At 46.9% G+C, this 17635-nt stretch overlaps 2 protein-coding genes across 3 annotated transcripts in view; one reads left to right on the forward strand and one right to left on the reverse strand.

The window, feature by feature from the left end:
• LRRC56 (leucine rich repeat containing 56) overlaps positions 1-7122 on the reverse strand; it is a 75161-nt gene extending 68039 nt beyond the window's left edge. For both annotated transcript variants that reach the window (XM_054068256.1, XM_009571943.2), the window contains exons 1-3: positions 6989-7122; positions 4316-4405; positions 3890-3974 (exon numbers count right to left, since the gene is read on the reverse strand). The gene's annotated coding sequence lies outside the window, so the exon portion shown is untranslated. The remainder of the gene's footprint in view (positions 1-3889; positions 3975-4315; positions 4406-6988) is intronic.
• The window catches only part of HRAS (HRas proto-oncogene, GTPase), a 42414-nt gene continuing 30746 nt past the window's right edge, over positions 5968-17635 (forward strand). Inside the window, exon 1 of the mRNA XM_054068258.1 lies at positions 5968-6279. The gene's annotated coding sequence lies outside the window, so the exon portion shown is untranslated. The remainder of the gene's footprint in view (positions 6280-17635) is intronic.

Here is a 17635-nt window from a genome sequence, read left to right on the forward strand (position 1 = left end):
AATCTTCCAGGGTAAGTTCAAATGCAGTATTTGTTTTGGTCACAGCCAAGATCATAAAACGAGTGCAATGGAGTCACAACTTCTCAAAGTTGCAAAAATAGATCCCAATCTGATACCTTGATACACAGCCAAGGTCGCTAAACAAACTGCAACACAATTCAGATTTGATCCGATATACCAAGAAAAAAGAAGGTAGAGTAAGATAAGTCAGAGAAAGTGAGAAAAAGAAGTAGGGGAAAAAGAAAAGTTATCACCACTCCAGTGGAGCACAACAGTTGAGTGTAGCTTCTTCAGGAACACATGGTCTGGTAGTTCTTCAGGCAAGCTGAACAGCAGCACTTCTTCAGGCTGATTCCATGGGGTGGTGAGTGTGTGCAGGCACTTGGCAGGCACTATTTATAGGGCAAGTCCATACCCTGTTAGCAGGTGAGGGGTGGGAAGGGAAGAGTGGTGCCTGCTTCTACACCTTCCTCAGGAGACAGAGAAAAGCCCCTCACATGCACACAGCCCGGAATGCAGACAATGTTTGAGGCAAAACAAATGCAAGTGAAGAAGTCAGTCTTCACAGTACTCTTTCCAGCTCAGGAGTAAAACAATCATTTTGTGTATACCCTAGACTCACTCCAGATTTACAAATGAGCCTATCTTAAGCACAGGGTAGTTCCACTGGCTTTTGCAATGACTTACATATAGGACAGTTTTCAAAATTGTCCTCCTTTGAGCTAACAAAGCTCAGTTTTGATTTCCTCCCACAGCAATAATTATGAGGGTTTTCCCTCTCAGCCTTTAGCCAATTCCCCTTGCCATTTGTAAATTCTCGCTAACAGAAGCTGCATAACAGTGAATCTGCCTTCCCAGAAGTATCCCTGTGAAGACAATGGATTTGAAGACAGTCTCTGTGAGCCTATTGCATGCTCTGCCTTAAGTAACTCCAAATACTCTGAGACCCACTATTGTTGTTTGAGCTAAATTAGAGTCCATTTCTGTGACTAACTCAGTTGCTGTAAGTAACTTCATTCTCTGAAAGTTAACTGCATGTTTTTGAGAAAGTGTTCTTCTCTAAAAGTGATAACGCAGGGCACTGGTATCCAAAAAGGCCAATGCTTATTCCTAGAGCAATCGAGGCCATCCTTGAGCTGGCAGAAAAGGCTCGTACCTGGAAGGAGGTGCAGTTGACCCTAAACTGACCAACACAGTATTCTATCCCATATCTGTCCTACTTGGTATGAAATTGAGAGATCACAAGGGTCTCACTCTCTTCTTCGATGGCTGACATCCAGTAAGGACCTCGTCTGTCTGATTGCTCCTAAGCCCCAATTCATGTGTTCCTTAATCCAGTTCCAGAGCTCAGCTCCCCCCTAGCTTGCCCCTCCCTTGTGTCTACTCTACAGTATTTGTGGTGATGTCTGGTCACCAAGTGGTGGTGGTGTGATCTCATGTATATTATTACTTTGTAATTATTTTCATCATTATTATTACCATAATTTCATCAAAGCTGTAGTTTTAGTTCCTAACCCACTAGTCTTTTTCCTCTCATTTCCCTCTCCCCCTTCCCTGGGGGTGGGGAAGGAAAGATATTTGGGAGTCCAACTGCACAGTCTTAGCTGCTGAAATTTAGCCAGGCCAAGGCTAAACTGTGACATCCCCAGAGATTTATTCCATTTAAAAAAAAAAAAACACCAAAAAAAAACCCCAAAAAACCCAAAAGGCAGGGAGTGTCTAAGAATGGAGATTGTCAGAGAAAGGAAGCCAAATTAATTTCAGAAGAAACTGGTTCATCCATCCTTTACTGGCATCTGCAGAGTCACGTCAGGTTGCTGCAAAAATGGAATTGACCTTGTGTTTCTGAGAATCCAGCCTTGTTTCAATCCTTCTGATCACTTCCTTATTTTCTTCTGACTGCGCTTCAGTTTTGATCCAAGCGTCAGACCGGCCTATGAGACAGCTGACTTGCACTGAATCTAAAATAAACTTCTACTGACAAGTTCTGCGACCTAGATGATGCATGGCCAACCAGCGAACAAAAATGATAAGGCCTCAGCTTCTTCCCTTGCTATAGCAACAAGGCACCTTATGATGATAATTTTACTTCTGTTTCATAAGCTGGTTGCCATGACAAGTTACTTGTGTTGCATTGTCAGGTATTACAAGGAAACAATTTGCATTCCCTAGAAAACTCAAAATTTTAGAAGTCAGTTGGGTATTGGTTTGCTTTCTGTCACAACCATGCTCATCCTCTAAGGTAAGGAGAGATAAGCAAGAAAAACATCCCAGTATGGAAAATGTACTTAAAGGGTTCTTGAGTCTGGTCTACCCACAGGAGGAATAAATGAAAAAATAATGAAGAATGTGGTGCTGTGAGGAAGTAAAATTCACAGGGATCTCTGCCTTTCTCAGTGTGCTCACAGAGACAATGTCAAGGAGAGTACAGTGATTCCTGATTCTGAACAGTTCAAGGAAATTTCAGTTACATAGATATAGTATGCATTCAGGAAAATGGACTAGCTGAGTGCAGAGAGAGCTCAAAAGCCATGGAAAGACCAAGAAGTAGTCTACATAATTAAAAGCCAGGTGAACTTGTAGATATGGCAAAGTAATGAGGGACTTATAACAACAAAAGCAACTGATATCACCAATCTACCCTGATCTACTCTGTCTGCTGAGAATTCATATATCCTTCATTATATAAAAATATATATGATGTTTATCAGGGCGTATTCAAGTACACAGCCTTGTGAAGCTAAATGATTACTGTTATTTACTTTGCTGATGATTTTGATGATCACAAGAATAAGTTTTCATGGGTTCTGGTTTTTCTTAGGAGGAAAGAAAGAATAGTTCAACTTGGCCATTGCCTGTGTGTTTCTAGTAGATATAACTCTAAAGAAGATTAATGGTTCAAAAATGTCAGGGACAGCCTTGATCTATAGCTAACGAACAAATTCAATTGCTAACCAAGCTCTTGGCATTAGCTTGTATGTCACACAGAGAAAAGCTAACCCCGTCTATGACTCCCCTTGCAGAGGGGACAATATCCAGGAGTTCTTTTTTTCGTTCACAGCACCTAAAAAAATCAGCGACATACCTTATCAGACTGAATTTGGAGTGCCATTACAAAAACTCATGATGGGATACGCATGCCACCTGCAAGCTACATACAGTTTGATGAAGACAATCAGGTATGGGAATGACAGAATATCTTTTCAACTCCACTGCAGATTTTGTTTTGGCAGTATTACTGCGGCAGTAAGGATCTTAGGAGACTCTCTCCATTCCTTTTTATTGCTCCTCATGCCACTGGGCCCAGTAGTTGACTAGCCTTCCTCTCCTCTCAAGCAAGTAGCATTGCAGGATTTCTGGAGACCTGCACATTTCTCTTTGCCCACCTTCATGTTTGCTGTAGAACACAGGGGCTGCAGTGATGCCTGGTGTGTAGCTGGAAGAGTTTGTTGCCAGTCCAGCTGGAGATACCCTGAGATGAGTTAGCAGAGTAGTTAGCACATTGAACCACATTCTTGCAGCAGCATTTGCATGGCTGTTGCTATGGCAGTGCATGTCCCATTTTTAAAAAAGAGGGTTCTGTCTTCCAGAGGCCTCAGACAGGCCAGACATTTTCCTAGAATTAAATTTAAGTGTAGAGAAAGGAAGGAAGGAAGAATCTGTCCAGGCAGAATGACTTTTTACAAACAGAATGGGCTATAACCTAAATCTGCCCAGCTTTGCCAAAAGCAATGGAGCCATGCTGCTTTGCATGAGGATCTTGTCCCAATATTTTGCATTTTTTATCCATAAATAGAAAGGGGGAGTAGACATTTTTAAGCTATATCGCTCTCTGTGCCCTCACAAGTTTGTGTCGTCACCCCTATGCAATTGTGTGGTTATGACTCACCAATAGGTGATTATGCCTCTGTCTTCTAGCAGTCTGCAAACAACAAGTAGTCCTCAGGCACCTTATATCCTGATGTGATCCGGCACTGAAGAATGAGCAAGAAAGAGACACTTTTAGGCACATTTTCTGATGTTTCTTGGTTCTAGTAGCCTTCTGAAAATCCCCAAAGGAAACCCTGAAACTGAGATTCACCCATAGTTGTGTCTATTACACTACCTACTTTGTTCTTCCTCCCTGCCTAGTTCTTCTGGGCCACCTAGGCACTCAAAAATACGAGCCCGCTTTCAGGTTTCTTAAAAAAGCAAGACTTCTGCATGTTCTAATACCCTTTCCTGCTTGACAGAAACAGCTAAAACAAGATGAGACAGGTAGTGCAGAGAGGCGGTGCGCTGAGTACGTGTATCTGCCTGCGAAGAAACCCATTACCTTTGTGTGTGCTGCTGCTGCTCCTGCTGTTGGCTTGCTCAGGAGAGATGCTGTCTTTCTGCGAGCTGTGGTCCTTGTTTCTGTGGAGAACTGAGAAGTCATTCAGAATCAAGAAGGCTTGTTAGAAGCAAGCAAAGAGTTTCAAGGTGTTACCATCTGACACCCCCCCACCCCCCCCCCGCAAACGGAAGGGGGACATGGTTTGTTAAAACCTACATGAGATAGGTTAAAGCTTCAGCCTTTTTGTTTGGACTTGTATGTTTGCATGCTGGCTTTTAGCGAGGGCTCTGGCAGGTTTGTCTGTGCTGGTGCAACACGTCTGTGGCACCTGAAAAAACCTGCACTACTATCTCAACAGGTATACTTAGAACTCACTTAATCTACTTTTGCTACAAGCTCTGCAGGGCTTTCTTTATATATCAAACAATGGCTTCTAGATCCATTTTCAGATTATTAGATACTTCTCTAATATCTCTAATATAAACAATAAATTGTGGCAGTGTGCTTGGAATGTACGTCAGCGCAAACAGTGCTTTTCCAGTAACAGGAATGCATACTTTATTTGGCATCATATTTTGCACCAGGGCTTGATCACTTCTGCATGCTCCAGAGTAACAAGGTGACTAAGCAATCCACTATCAACTTCCAAGGTAACAGGGGAATCACAGTGCCTAACAGTAGAAAATGTCTCATAAAATAGGCATACTGTGACAGGATGGCAACGGCTACCTTAACAGACCTGAATTCATGGTACAAAGCTTGAGTCCATCCAGGTTACTAACCCGGGTTTAGTGGGGCTCCTTGTGAAGGGCCCAAATAGACGAGTCTCTCACCGTGCTCGCACCTTTGTCTATGACCAGAGCGATTCTCTTCATGCCCTGTGCATCTCTGCTGCTAAGCCTAACTGGACCCCAGCTGTCTTATACAGAGCCAGTTCAAGTGTCTTTACTTTTGTTGCCTGTCTAAATCGCTCCTGAATAATCTGGAGTCACCTATTTTTTCAAGGAATTTCCAGGAGCCAAACAAATCACCATGCGAACTAAGTTCTGCCAGCGGGTTATCCGCTGGGGACCGCGGTCTCCGCTCTCCGCCTGCCGGGGCAGCCCAGGGCGCCCCCGCCGCTATACCTGCGGGGCCGCGCCCTCCCGCGTCCCGGCTCCAAGCGCCCCGCGGCCAGGGGGGTCGGGCAGAGAGGGCGGCGGCTCCAAGCGCCCCCACGGACAGGAGGGGCGGGCAGAGCGGTCGGTGGTTCCGAGCGCCCCCACGGACAGGAGGGGCGGGCAGAGCGGTCGGTGGTTCCGAGCGCCCCCACGGACATGAGGGGCGGGCAGAGCGGTCGGTGGTTCCGAGCGCCCCCACCGGCATGAGGGGCGGGCAGAGGGAGGCGGCGGCTCCGAGCGCCCCTGCGGGCAGAGGGGACAGAGTGGGCGGTGGCTCCGAGCGCAGCGGCCTCCGTGCTCCGCTGGGGGGGGGGGGGGGGGGCACGGCGGGGCGGGAAGCGGAGAGCCTGCAGGTCGCAGCTGCTCTGGGGCTCGGGGGCTCGGGTGCTGCCCGCCGAGACGCCCCGCCCCGGGCCCGGCCCTGCCCGGCAGCGGCCGCGGCGCCCCCGGCGGGCGGGGCGGGGCGGGGCGGCGGCCAATCGGGGCCGGGGGCGGGGCCGTCAGGGCGCGTTCCCGAGAGCGCACCCCCGCACGCACATTGTCGGGGCGCGGCGGGCAGCGCTCTGGCGCCCGGTGCCAATGCGGGGCGGGCGCGTCACGCCGGGGGCGCCTCCACCACCGCGGTGGGAACTGCACCTCGCCGCCGGGCCGGCGCGCGGCTGAGGCCCCGGGCGGGGAGCGGCGGCGCGCCTCGTCGCCTTCGGTTTTCCTCCATTGGAAGGAAAACAATCTCGTTATTCCGCTCTGAACTTCCGCGCCCCGCTTCCCAGGACGCGCATCCCGCTCGGCGGGGCGGACGAGCTGGTGAGCGACCGCCGGGGCCGCGGGGGGGGCGCCTGCCGCCACCTGTTAGCGGGGCGGCCCCGGGGGGCGGTGGGAGGGGCCCCGCCCTGGGGGCGGTGGCGCGGACCCACCTGCCCGCGGGACGGCCGCTGCCTCTTCGGATGGGCGGGCTGCGCTCCCGGCCTCTGCCCCTCCTCCGCCGGCACCCCCTCTGCCCTCCATCCCTGCCCTCCTCCTCCGGCACCCCCTTTGCGCTCCTACCCCTCTTGCCCTCCGCAACCTACAGTCCCCTTTCCTTTGCCCCCTTGTCCTCCTTCCCCCCCTCCATGTCCCCAAGCTGCAGCCATCTCCGCCCCCTTTCTCTCTCTGTTCTTTCTTGCACCTCCAGTTCGCAGTCATCTGCACCTGCTTCCCTGGTCCCCTTGCACCCCCACCCCTGTGATGTTCCCCAGGGGAGCACCGCCCCCCGCCCCCCCTCTCTTTGCTGAAGCAAGTGCCTGCTGCTGAAGCGGCTCCAGCTGCCTTCATCGGAGCAGCACCCCCAGGAGAGGCCAGCTTCCCGGCAGTGCCCAGGCCAGGATTGAGGTGCGGAGGGCACAGGTGACAGAGGTGTAGGTACATGCATCTATGAGCTAGGTCTGGCCTTCCTCCTTCCCCCCCCCCCTCCCCGCCTATGTGTGTGCAGCTCTGTGGAGCTGACAGCACCTCCCTTCCTCCCAGGGATGCTCACCGCCAGGGCTCTGCAGTGTGCAGAGGCTGCTTGTGCCCTGCCTGTCCATGTCATGTCATGGATGCCAGGGGTGCAGCCCCTTCACTCCAGGTGGGAGCAGTTGCATCTGGTGGCTCGCTAGGCCTGTGTGGGTCCTGGCTGGGGATGTGTCTTAATTGCCTTGAGCACGCCTGGAGACAAAAGAGCCAATGAGAAATAGAAGAGGGCTGGCAGACTCTGGGGTGGCTTCAGAAGTGCTTAAGACTGCTAGAAGCAGGAGGATGGTGCAGCAGGAATGACCTAAGTAATTGACTATTTCAGTGACCTAAGTCATGTCTGTGCCATGCAAAGTTGCTCCTAGGTAGGTCTTTGAGATGCAGAAAGGGGTACAAACTGAGCTTTGTCACAATGTACCCCAGTCTGGTTGGTGGGTAGGTTGTGCTGGTTGGAGCAGGAACTGGTTTTGAGTGGAGAAAAGCATATAAGGCTTTGTGTGGGATCAACTGAAGAGTTGCTAGAGGGCTGTATGGTGGATGCTGGTGGTTGTTGGTTTCTTCTGATCAGAATTGCTAATTTGTTTATCCTTGCAGAGCTCCAAAGTGTTTTGATTTTGCAGTTGGTGATTTATTTGATTTTTCCCAAGTGTTTGCAACACGGCCATGACTTCGAATCCACGTGTATTTGGTCCTTTCCTTCTCCTTAAATGTTTTGCCTGTATGACTAATAATATACCAACAACTGAATTTCACCTCTGAAGAGGCCATTGCTGATTGAATTTCCTGTTCTTTGGTGGGTCTGGAGGCTGATGGGTGTTATCACTGCAGAAGAGTTTGTTTTGGGGTGGGAGCTGTCAGTGTGTCTTTTTCTTTCGTCTGAGTAAACCTCTTACTTGATCTCTTTTTAATTAAAAGAAATATGCATGGCAACACCCTCCATGTTTACATAAAAATGATTTTGTAGTTAGCAATAATTATCTCAGTTTGGGATACCACAGTGTATTTAAACAGAACTTTAGACCTGAGGGACACGTTTCTGGCCTCGAGTTACCCTTGATGTGGATCTCTCCTGTAGCACATTTGGCTCTTGGCTGCCATGGTTGGTGGTGAAGGTAGGACAGTGGTGGGAGAAAAACCTCAAGTTTTTCTCTGGTGCTGGCTTAGAAAGCAATGGCCACAGTTTCTTCATCAAGTCTGGTGTCATTTCACAGGGCTCCCTGGCAGACCTGTCACCACATGCACGGAGTTGGTCTGTCTTGGTGGCTTTCATCCTGGGGTCTGAGGACTCTCAAGGGCACTCCCTTGCTGTATGTTTGGCCAGAGAGGGGGAGGGGGAAACAGGCTGAAAAAATAGCCAGTTGACTTTTTTCCCCCTGCCCTGGTTCTCCTAGGGAGGTTTAGAAAAGGCTGCTGGTACTTGAGAAGCTTTCCCTGGGAGAGTGAAGGTCCCGAGGCGTACTTGTTCATGTAGCCATCTTTTACCTCACTTCCCTTTCCTTTAAAAGGAGCAGAGCTTAGCTCAGAAACATAAACACTTGCTTCCAGGCACCTGCCACTGCCCCTCCTGCTGCTGCTTCACCCCAAGTTTACGTTCATGCTAGGCTGCCCTTGGAGATCCCCAGGTTTTCTTGAGGTAAAAGAGCTTTATGGAGCAAAGAAATTGAATATGGAGGAATATTCAACAGAATAAAATGCGAGACGAAGTACCACCTGTAGAGAGGTATTACTTGTGGGTGGGTGGTGAAGGGAAGAGCTGGAGATATCTTGCCACTTGTCTTTCAGGACGTGTTTTGCTGCTGTACTTTTTGTGAGTGTAAGAAAAGCAAAATGATTGTTCTCCGAGCACTCTTTTATCTAATTGTAATTTATTATCAGTTTTCTCTTTTAAATTTTGTTGTGTGAACTTATAAGAGCTTATTAAGTAGCAGCTAAAAATGTTGAATGTATTTGAATTTTACCTGCATTAATCTAATAATGTATTTCTGAAATTGTTTGAGCGGCTCTGTAGCTGGTTGAAGATGTCAAAAGAGTATGAATAAAATAAATTATTTGACAAATATGGATGGGGTTAAACAAGTGATCTCTTTGCCAACTGCCACTCAACTGCTCTGCCATGGCATGTTCCTCTTTCTCTTATCTTTCCCTTCCAGTTTTCATTCCACTTTTTCATGGTTTAGCTTTTCCTGAACTGTCCTCGGTATCTGTTTCAATTGACTTTCCTTTCCCTGTATTATTCTTTATCACTTTCGTACTGCGATTTTCCATTCATTTTTTCTTCTACCTCTTTTTTTGATTTCTCTTTCTGTGCTTTTTGAGTATAAATTAGGCAATTTCCCTCTTTTCCTCTACCGTAGAGGAAAAGAGTTTTTTATTGAACTCTTTGTAGCCAGCTCAACTAAACCTGGTGTGCGTTTTAGCCCATGAAACTAAACCAAAACTGTGTGTGAGTATGAAGATGTTTGCTTGGTGGCAATGTTTTTCTGTCTCTCCTTGGGTTTTTTGGCTGTTGTAGGAAGGGTGTTCCAGCAATTCTGGAGTTTTTTCCTAGCTCCCATTTTCCCTTATGCTCTCCTTATGCCTTTTTTTTAAAGTGAATTTGACTTTATATACCAAGAAAACTAGGATCAAATGGCAGACCTAGCATAGTTTGTGTAGCTGTATGGAGCCTGCTTCTACCTGCTGCGTGATCAGGCCCAGCCTCTCACCAGGCAGTCCTGCTTTCCTCCTGGCATTGTCCTTTCTCTGTCTGGAGTTAGATCCAGAAGGTATCTTTCAGGAGGACAAAAGAAAGGAGTGCTTTGAAGGTTTTCTGGCTTTCCTATTACTTTTGGAGACTGAGTGTCAGGTTGATGAGGGTAAGTAGCAAGAAGCAAACAGGTTATTGTGCATGACTGAGCAGTCACAATATTCAACTTGGATCTAGTATTCAAGGATTAAAGTCTCTTAAACATGGGAATGCTGTTATGGAGAAGACTCTCCCTCCCCCACCTGGGTGAAATCTGTGTGGGGCTATTCTCATAAAGAAGGGAATAGAAAACCTTGTGTTTCCGTGGAGGAAATTTGCTTTGCCTTGGCAGTAAAGCTCAGGCGATCCAGAGGAGTGTGATAGCGGTGCTAAGAATGTATGATTCACCTCCTCTGATGGTTGCAGTGATGCTGCTGCAGTGAAGGAGCATAGCTGTCTCCTTTAAGTACTGGGACTTGTGTGTTGATTCCCTCTCATACCCATCAGGAAAGGTCTTTGCTGTACTGAATTTAACAGCTACAGTGCTCCTTTATGTCTTGTGAAATGTTCTGGATAACACTCAGGTGCGCTGACAGAACAGGCAATCCAGACAGCACACCGTTGTGAAGCAAAATTGATTGGGGAGGATAGGGCCAAGACAAATATTATCTGCAGTTAATTATTTACTGCAGAGAAAGAGGGGGAAGCTCATGCTGTTTGGTTTTTAATTACAGATATCCAGAGGAAAATGCTTCAAGGTGATCCCTTTTCTGTGTGCCGCCACCTTTTCCTTATCCTTTCTAATGTGAGACCAACACTGTTTAATGACCATTTCGGTAAAAGCAAAACTTCATTATCAACTTCTTGCTGTTGGAATACAGTTTTTGCAGCTTGCTATGTATGGTGTAAAATGGCCTGAATGCCTGCAGAGGGAATATTCTTTCTGTACTTGCTGTCTTAATGCATGACCTGCCCGTGATGCCTATCTGACAGCAGTGTGGGCTCTTGGAACAGCTTTTCTCTGTGCTGAAAGGTGATTTTGTGGTTAAAATGCAGGACTATGAACTTAGCAGTCCTGACCCCCTCTCTGATCTTAGATGAGCTGGTTGCCTTATCTCATCAGGATCTCTTCAGGAGTGATGCCGACATAGGAGATATCTAGCCTATCTGCTAAAAAGGTAGGGCCACTGATAATGCAGAGGCAGTGGCGGCCCAGGTACTTGCATATTACTTGCATATTTTTCCTTCTGCGTAGCTGAACCATTATAGATCAGAATGTTCTTGTGTAAGTTAAATCCAAGAGCTGGTGGAGCTGAGTTTGGATGTGTGTGTAGGAGCAGTAACTTTACTGAATACAAAAAGACATGGCTGTGATGTCTCTGCGAAGGCACCTGTATGTCTTCTGCTTGTGTCGCATCCTTGGGGAAACAACAGATGTGAGGGTGAAGCTGTGGCATGTGATATGAAGAGGATGTCCTCCTGCTACTGGGAGAAGGGGAGGAGTGAGATCTAAAAAGCGAAGGAGTAGGTGTTATGTACAGGGAGAATGAGGGGATCAGAGTGGTTCCATGATCCCCCTCAGTCTAAATCAAGGTGAAATGACACCAAATGATTGATTAAAAGTGTTATTTATGGTAGCAATAACCTGAACTGTGAAAGCATAGAGACGATTGGCTTGGGTTCTATCACAGCATTTATCAGAAGGAAAGGAAAGGGAGAGAAATAGATATCACTTGTGTGGGATCTCTGTGATGATAGCTGTGATGATGATGCGATGGTCATGATGAGGGTCCTTCTATGGCAAGCATGGGCACAGACTCCTTGGGGAGACACTTTTTATGCCCCTGCACCTACCCCCCTCCCCAGTCGGTCAGTGAGATATGTCTCTACATGGGACCATAGCAGAACAGTAGGCAACTGCATTGGATGTTGCAACCAGCACTTACTCGGTAATCTTCGTTTGCATACCTATGGTGTCACCTGTTACATGCGTTTGGCTGATAATGAGGTAGAGGTCATTTCGAGGTCACCATCGAAGGGGAGGCTTTGGGCAAGGCCACCCTGACTCCTCTAAGGTTCTCTTCCCCAAACACATCCTGCTTATGATTTAACAGTATCTGCCTCCAGCATTACTATGCAGCTTTGCAACAATGTTCGAGATGTTTACATAAACTCTTCCAGTCTCTTAACAGTTGGAGCGAAGTAAGGGATGCAAGTGTTCACAGTGAGGTCTGCTCCAGGCTGCCTTGGCTAAGACTCTGCAAGAAGAGAAGTGAAGAGGAGACTGGTGGAAAAAGGCATTGTGGAGGCATTTGTGCAAGGTCGAGCATTGTGCAGGCGGAATCGGAGCATGGCCAGCCAGCAGCAGGGGTGCTGGAGTTCACTGAGAAAAGCAGACTGGTGAAAAAACTTCAGAGAGTCTTACTAGCAAGTCCTTGTGTTTTAGACAAGTCAGGATCTTGTTTAGAGGCTTGCTGAGAAGTGTACTCCATCAGCTGTTTGTTGGGGTAACAGCCTGCTGTCATGCAGGCTTGCCTCAGTACCAGTGTTGAGTCTACTCTGACACTCTACGCTGTCTTCAGCTGTTCTGTGGCTTGCATCCAGCTCTTTTCAGTCTGCTCTGAATCATGCGTATAGTATAAGCTTGAATTTACAAAACTGGAGTCTGCAAATTATTCATTTTGTCCCTTGTCCTACTCCTGCTAGCCCCTGCAGCAGCCAGAGTGGTTTTCTTGATGTGGCACTACCTCCTGTGTTTCTGTAGTGACTGTAGCATCCGTGCTTTTTCCCTGCTGCTTGCTTTGCTGGAGCAAGAATGAGATGTCAGGGAGTGTAGTGTTCCATGTGGGGCTGGAATTCATCCTTCAGAAAAAACAGAAGGCTGGACTTGAGAAACAAGGCTTTGGTTGGTATGACAAATAGATAAAACAGTAATTGAGTTTTATAAGGAAAGAAAACATCTCTGTTTCTTCGAGGTAGATGTGGGACAGACCCTGGCTTGTGTGTGTGCGCTAATCTGTAACTAACTTTTCCATTGTCTCCCCTTAGATCTGGGTCTGTTAATGCAGTGACTCGTTTCGGGTCCCACAGTGTTAGGCTCTTGCTGTGAATGGCACAGCTCTTTTGTAGCATGCAGACCTAGCAAACGTGGTGAAAGCAGTAGGTAATTCTTGCCTGTTTGCATGTGTACAGCCTGGCTTGTGTGCAAAGGCTGAATATATGACTTTATAAGGTAGCCTTTGTCATGCAAGGTTTCTCCCAATCTTATTTCCCCTGGCCTTTTTCTGATTTGCGTGATACTGTATGAGGCCAGTGCACTTTTTATGGAGAGCTTGTCCAGCTTCACATGCAGGCAGCCTTGGGCAAGTGGTCTGCTTCCTGACCTGCTTCAGCAGGTGTGTGCTGGCTTCTTGCTCTGCTGGTGTAGGAGGGAGTATTGAGGACAAATGTTGAGGACTGGGCAGGAGGAGAACATAACTGTGCTGGTTGGTGGTATGACCTCCCATCTGGTAGTCAGTGTACGTGCTGATGGATGAGGAAGCACACACAAATCTGTGCTTTGCTTTCTGCCTTATTGTTATGCTGGGGGACACAGTGACTGTGACTTGTACTCGAGTCTGATCAAATCTCTCTCTGCTCCTACAAGTACAGATGTACGTCTTCCACCCTGTTGTACTCAGTTTCGGTTGACAACTCTGTGGCTATCCTGGTGACCCTCATGAATTTCCAAATATAAAGGTACTCATTCTCAAACACACACGTGCTGGAGAGAGATGACCACCATGACTCTGCTGAAAGGTGGGAAACAGAAGTATGAGAGTCAGACCTAGATCTGGAAAAGTACTTCTGCTCCTGCTTTTCCACAGAAGCAAGGAGGCTGTATGCTAGTGTGGCTTGTGGTCACAGGGGCCATGCAGGATCTCACTGGGTTTGATGCAGAGCAGAGTGGAAGTCTCTTGGCTGATCCCTGTGCAAGATGCATCAGGTACAATTGTACCTGTTTCTTGTACAGAAGGGACAAAAGGCACAGCATTCATCCCAGAATGCCACCACAGAGGCAGCATCAGGACATATTTGAGAGTGGTTGGCAGAGGTGACACAGACACATCCAGTGCTAGATCAGTTCTGTGTTCTTTTCCCTGCAATACACCCAGATATTGAAGGATGAGTGACTGAAGACATCAGACGCCTTATTAGAGATGTTTTCAAGAGTGAAAAGCATTGTGTTCTGAAAATACTATCCCTTTATGTATCTCAGTTGGTCATTCAGAGACTGAAGTTATTCCATGAACTCTGGTAACATTGACCAAGACTCAAGGAAAGCAAGAAGACAGAACTGTAAACTGTGCAGGGAGGTAGGAGTGTGTAGAGCTCAGCCTGGATTTGATGTGCAGATGATGATCTGCAAGGGGCTGTTGAGCACGTGCAGCAACAGAGACAATTGGTTGACTTTGGACTGGAGGTCCGCCAGCTGGCTGCCTTGTCAATGTTGCTGTTTCCTTGTTGACTGTGCTGACTTGTCATAGGTGGATGGGGATGAAGGGTGCTTTGGAGCACACAGTTTTTTAAAAATCATTGACAGTGGTTATTTAGAGCGGCAGCAAAGTGGTTTTTGTGGGCATACCACTGCAGCTTCCCACCACAAACCACAGGATCTTAGGGCTGATCCTAGGCAGAGTGTTTTCTTAAGCCCACCTCAGTCGCCCTGCTATGGGGCTATAGACCATGCCAGCAGCCCTTCATTGTGGGTCTAACAGGACAATGCCTCAGTGGAGTGAGAGTAGTTCTCTCCCTGTTTTGTAGCAGGCACAAGGAGGATACAGGCAGGAGGAAAACGGCCTTTCTTGTCTGATTGCAGCAACTACTGTCATGGTTTTCTTTCATTTCCTATCTGCCATCCCAGGCAAGAATTTGGGCAGTTGTCCTGCAAGGAAGAAAGTTAAAGACCCTGAAGACTATTAGACCTTGAATGACGTTTGCTTAATAATTGGTTAGCTGATCCCCACAACTACTGCACCGGATAATCAGGGGCCAGACAAGGCATCCTTTCCTCCATGTTCCTTCCACGATGAATGCATGAATCTGTATGAGTAAGAGAGAATGCTTCCTCTGCATCTGTGTAAACTTTAGCTCTTCTTCTGTGAGTTATGTCACAAACAGCCACCTTCCAGCCTATGAAGTGTCCAGGCCTGGCTACTCCTCATATCTGCTAGAAAGTGAAAAACTGCACTCTAAAGGCCATATTCTGGCTGTGGAAAGTGAGTTAACCCGTGAGTTTTTCTTTATTTTCTTGCTCCTTCCCAGCATTTTGCTGGTAGGTATAATCACACTTTCTGCTCATGGATAACGTGTCCCTATTCCAATTTATCTACCAGAGCCTATAGCCAGGGCAGAAACTGGATAAGGAAAGGAGAGGTGTTATTATGACCTTTTGGTTTACATCTGGGGAACTGAGAAATGTTAACAGAAGGAGCCTGAGGAGACTTAAGAACAGAAATTGTTATCCTAGTCTGATGCTTTGATTGCAAGATCAGTTTCTCCAACCATTTGGTAACCGAGTGTCTAAAGGTTCTGTTGACCTGTGGCTAGTGTGATTTTGTGATGAGTGAAATACTTTCTCATCACAGTGAACCCTGAGAAGGTGGGATTTTGTTTCCTTTCATAATTTCAAAAAGGTTGTCCTGTCTATTCTAATGTTTTAGGTGTCTAGTCTTGAACATGATGTGAGTGGAGGGCTGGAGTAGCAGTCTTTCCCGTGTAAGCCTTTGATGCTGTGGGGCTTGTGTCTGCAGAAATGGGTGGATATCCTGTGTTAAGACTGAGTGTCTTGTCTTGGTGTGGGTTGAAAAAAACAGTAAGAAAATTGGGGCAATTGCAAAGAGATGTTGTAGTCCTCTGGATAAGGATTGATTTAAAAAACAGAGGGCTTTAGGGTCTTGATTTGTGTTGGTGACAGATGATTGCAAAACAAGCCATCTCCATTTGGTCACCCGTGCTGAGGCACGTTTTGGGGAAAGATGTGAAAAACAAGTTGCAGTTAATTGACCAAGTCTTTGAGTATAAAAAAAACTTCCTAAGGGAAAAAAAACCTTTACTTTTTCTCAAAGCAGTTTCAGAGGCTCCTAATCTAATTTTTCCAAAACAATTCTCTGGCAGTCAGGGCTCACATATTTTAAAAAACAGCATAGAAGGGAATGTGTTGTGACAGTTTAATTTGTTGCTGAAATATGGTCACCTCTGGGGTAACTCAGAGCAACCAAGGAGTACATTATAAACCTGTTCAGGATGGGAAGTGAGTAAAGGGAGGCTGCTCAGATGAAACTGCTAATGCCGAGGCAGGAGTATAATTCCTGGAATTCAGGTTCATCTTTTTTCCTTCGACTGTAATGGAGCTGTAGCCTGTTCATATCGTCTGAACAGGGTAGTTGTTGCCGAGTCCTTTCGTGTGTTGGCAAGGAAGGTGGTGGTGGTTTTCCAAGGCAGGTGAGGGGGAAGACCCTCTGATACTGGCCATCCTGAGGGATGAAATGGATGCAGAAGAAAAGGTGGAGTATCATAGCACAGGTCTCAATGCCTTCTAGTCCCTGACTACAAGCCCAGACCAGCTTGCTAGATAGTGTAGTTGCTAATCCATGTGTGTAAATGGAAATGTGTAAAGCTGGCCTGCAATCTGTACCATTTTGAAGAGAAAACAAAGCAGTTACAGGACACTCTTGAGAAGGTGAAGGAAAGCCTGCCCAAGTTTGAGGAACTTTGAGGTACAATTTGAAAAGGTAGGTGTGGAGTTGCTTCTGTAGGCCCTATTTAGGGTCCTTATGAAGAGCATGCTCTTTGTGATGAAGTAGGAAGTGGAGAGCCCAGCAGAGGGCTGGGCCTTTTTAGAGAATGCTAACTACATGTTTTTTGGCAAGCCCTGCAGTTACATTGCAACAGGGTTACACGGTCTCCTTCAAATTCTACTGAAGTTGATTGAACTGTGTTGACTGCAGTGACCATGGCCTGGCAGGTGGTACATCATCTCTCAGGTCAGTTCAGGTTTTCATCTCCTTTATTTCGAAGTCTGCATCTTGAATGAGTTTATTCAATTCACAGCTTAGAGCAACTTCAGAATAAGTCCTGGGGAGGAGAAAAAGCTAAAAAAAAAGCCACCACCAAAAAAACAGATAAAAAAATCAAACAGCTTATGCTATGGAACTGGGATGTGACTGGCAGCTGATGCTTGGAGGTAGACAACAGTCATACTTCCTCAGTGTGGCTTACTCTGCAGGGGCAATGGGAACAAGCACTTGTTGGGATTAGGATGCAAAGAGATAATGCTTAAAATCTGAATCAGGAGCCTGCAAATTTGGTGACAATTTTACACTGGGCTGGACAAAACAGCTCTGCCACCAGTAAGTCACCCTTTAAGGGAGCTAATTTGAACTACTTGTTTTCTTCTGAACCATTGAGTTTAGTCCTGCTGTGGATAAATGTCATACAGTCTCTTCCATGATTTCTTTTTTTTTTTTTTTTCTATTTGATTTGAGGGCCCTTTTTGACAGCTTATTCCTCATTCATTGTGTTGACAGGAAAGTTATTCTGCCTGCCATCCCTGTCTGAGCTTAATTTTCTTATTTTCTGTAGCATGGGGGCTGATAGCTTCACAAATCTTAAAATAACTGCTCAGTCTCTACCCTGGCCAGCCCAGCAGCATGACAGCTCCATTTAATTTGTGCTGTCTGCTTTGGCTTCCTGACCCTAGACTCATTATTTCACATTTGTTTGCATTAAGCTCTAGTGTTGCCTGTCCCGAAGGATTGTATATCAGAAGTCATGAAAGAGAGAAGAATCCTCAAGGTTGGTCTGTAAATCCTAAGCCCCTCTGCTAGAATAAATGTGTAGTCTGGGTGCTCTATCCTTTCCTCTCCCATGTTCTTGCCCCAGCCCTGCTGTGTGCATATGTGCATC

The sequence above is a fragment of the Cuculus canorus genome, chromosome 5, assembly GCF_017976375.1.
Source record: "Cuculus canorus isolate bCucCan1 chromosome 5, bCucCan1.pri, whole genome shotgun sequence".
NCBI lineage: Eukaryota > Metazoa > Chordata > Aves > Cuculiformes > Cuculidae > Cuculus > Cuculus canorus.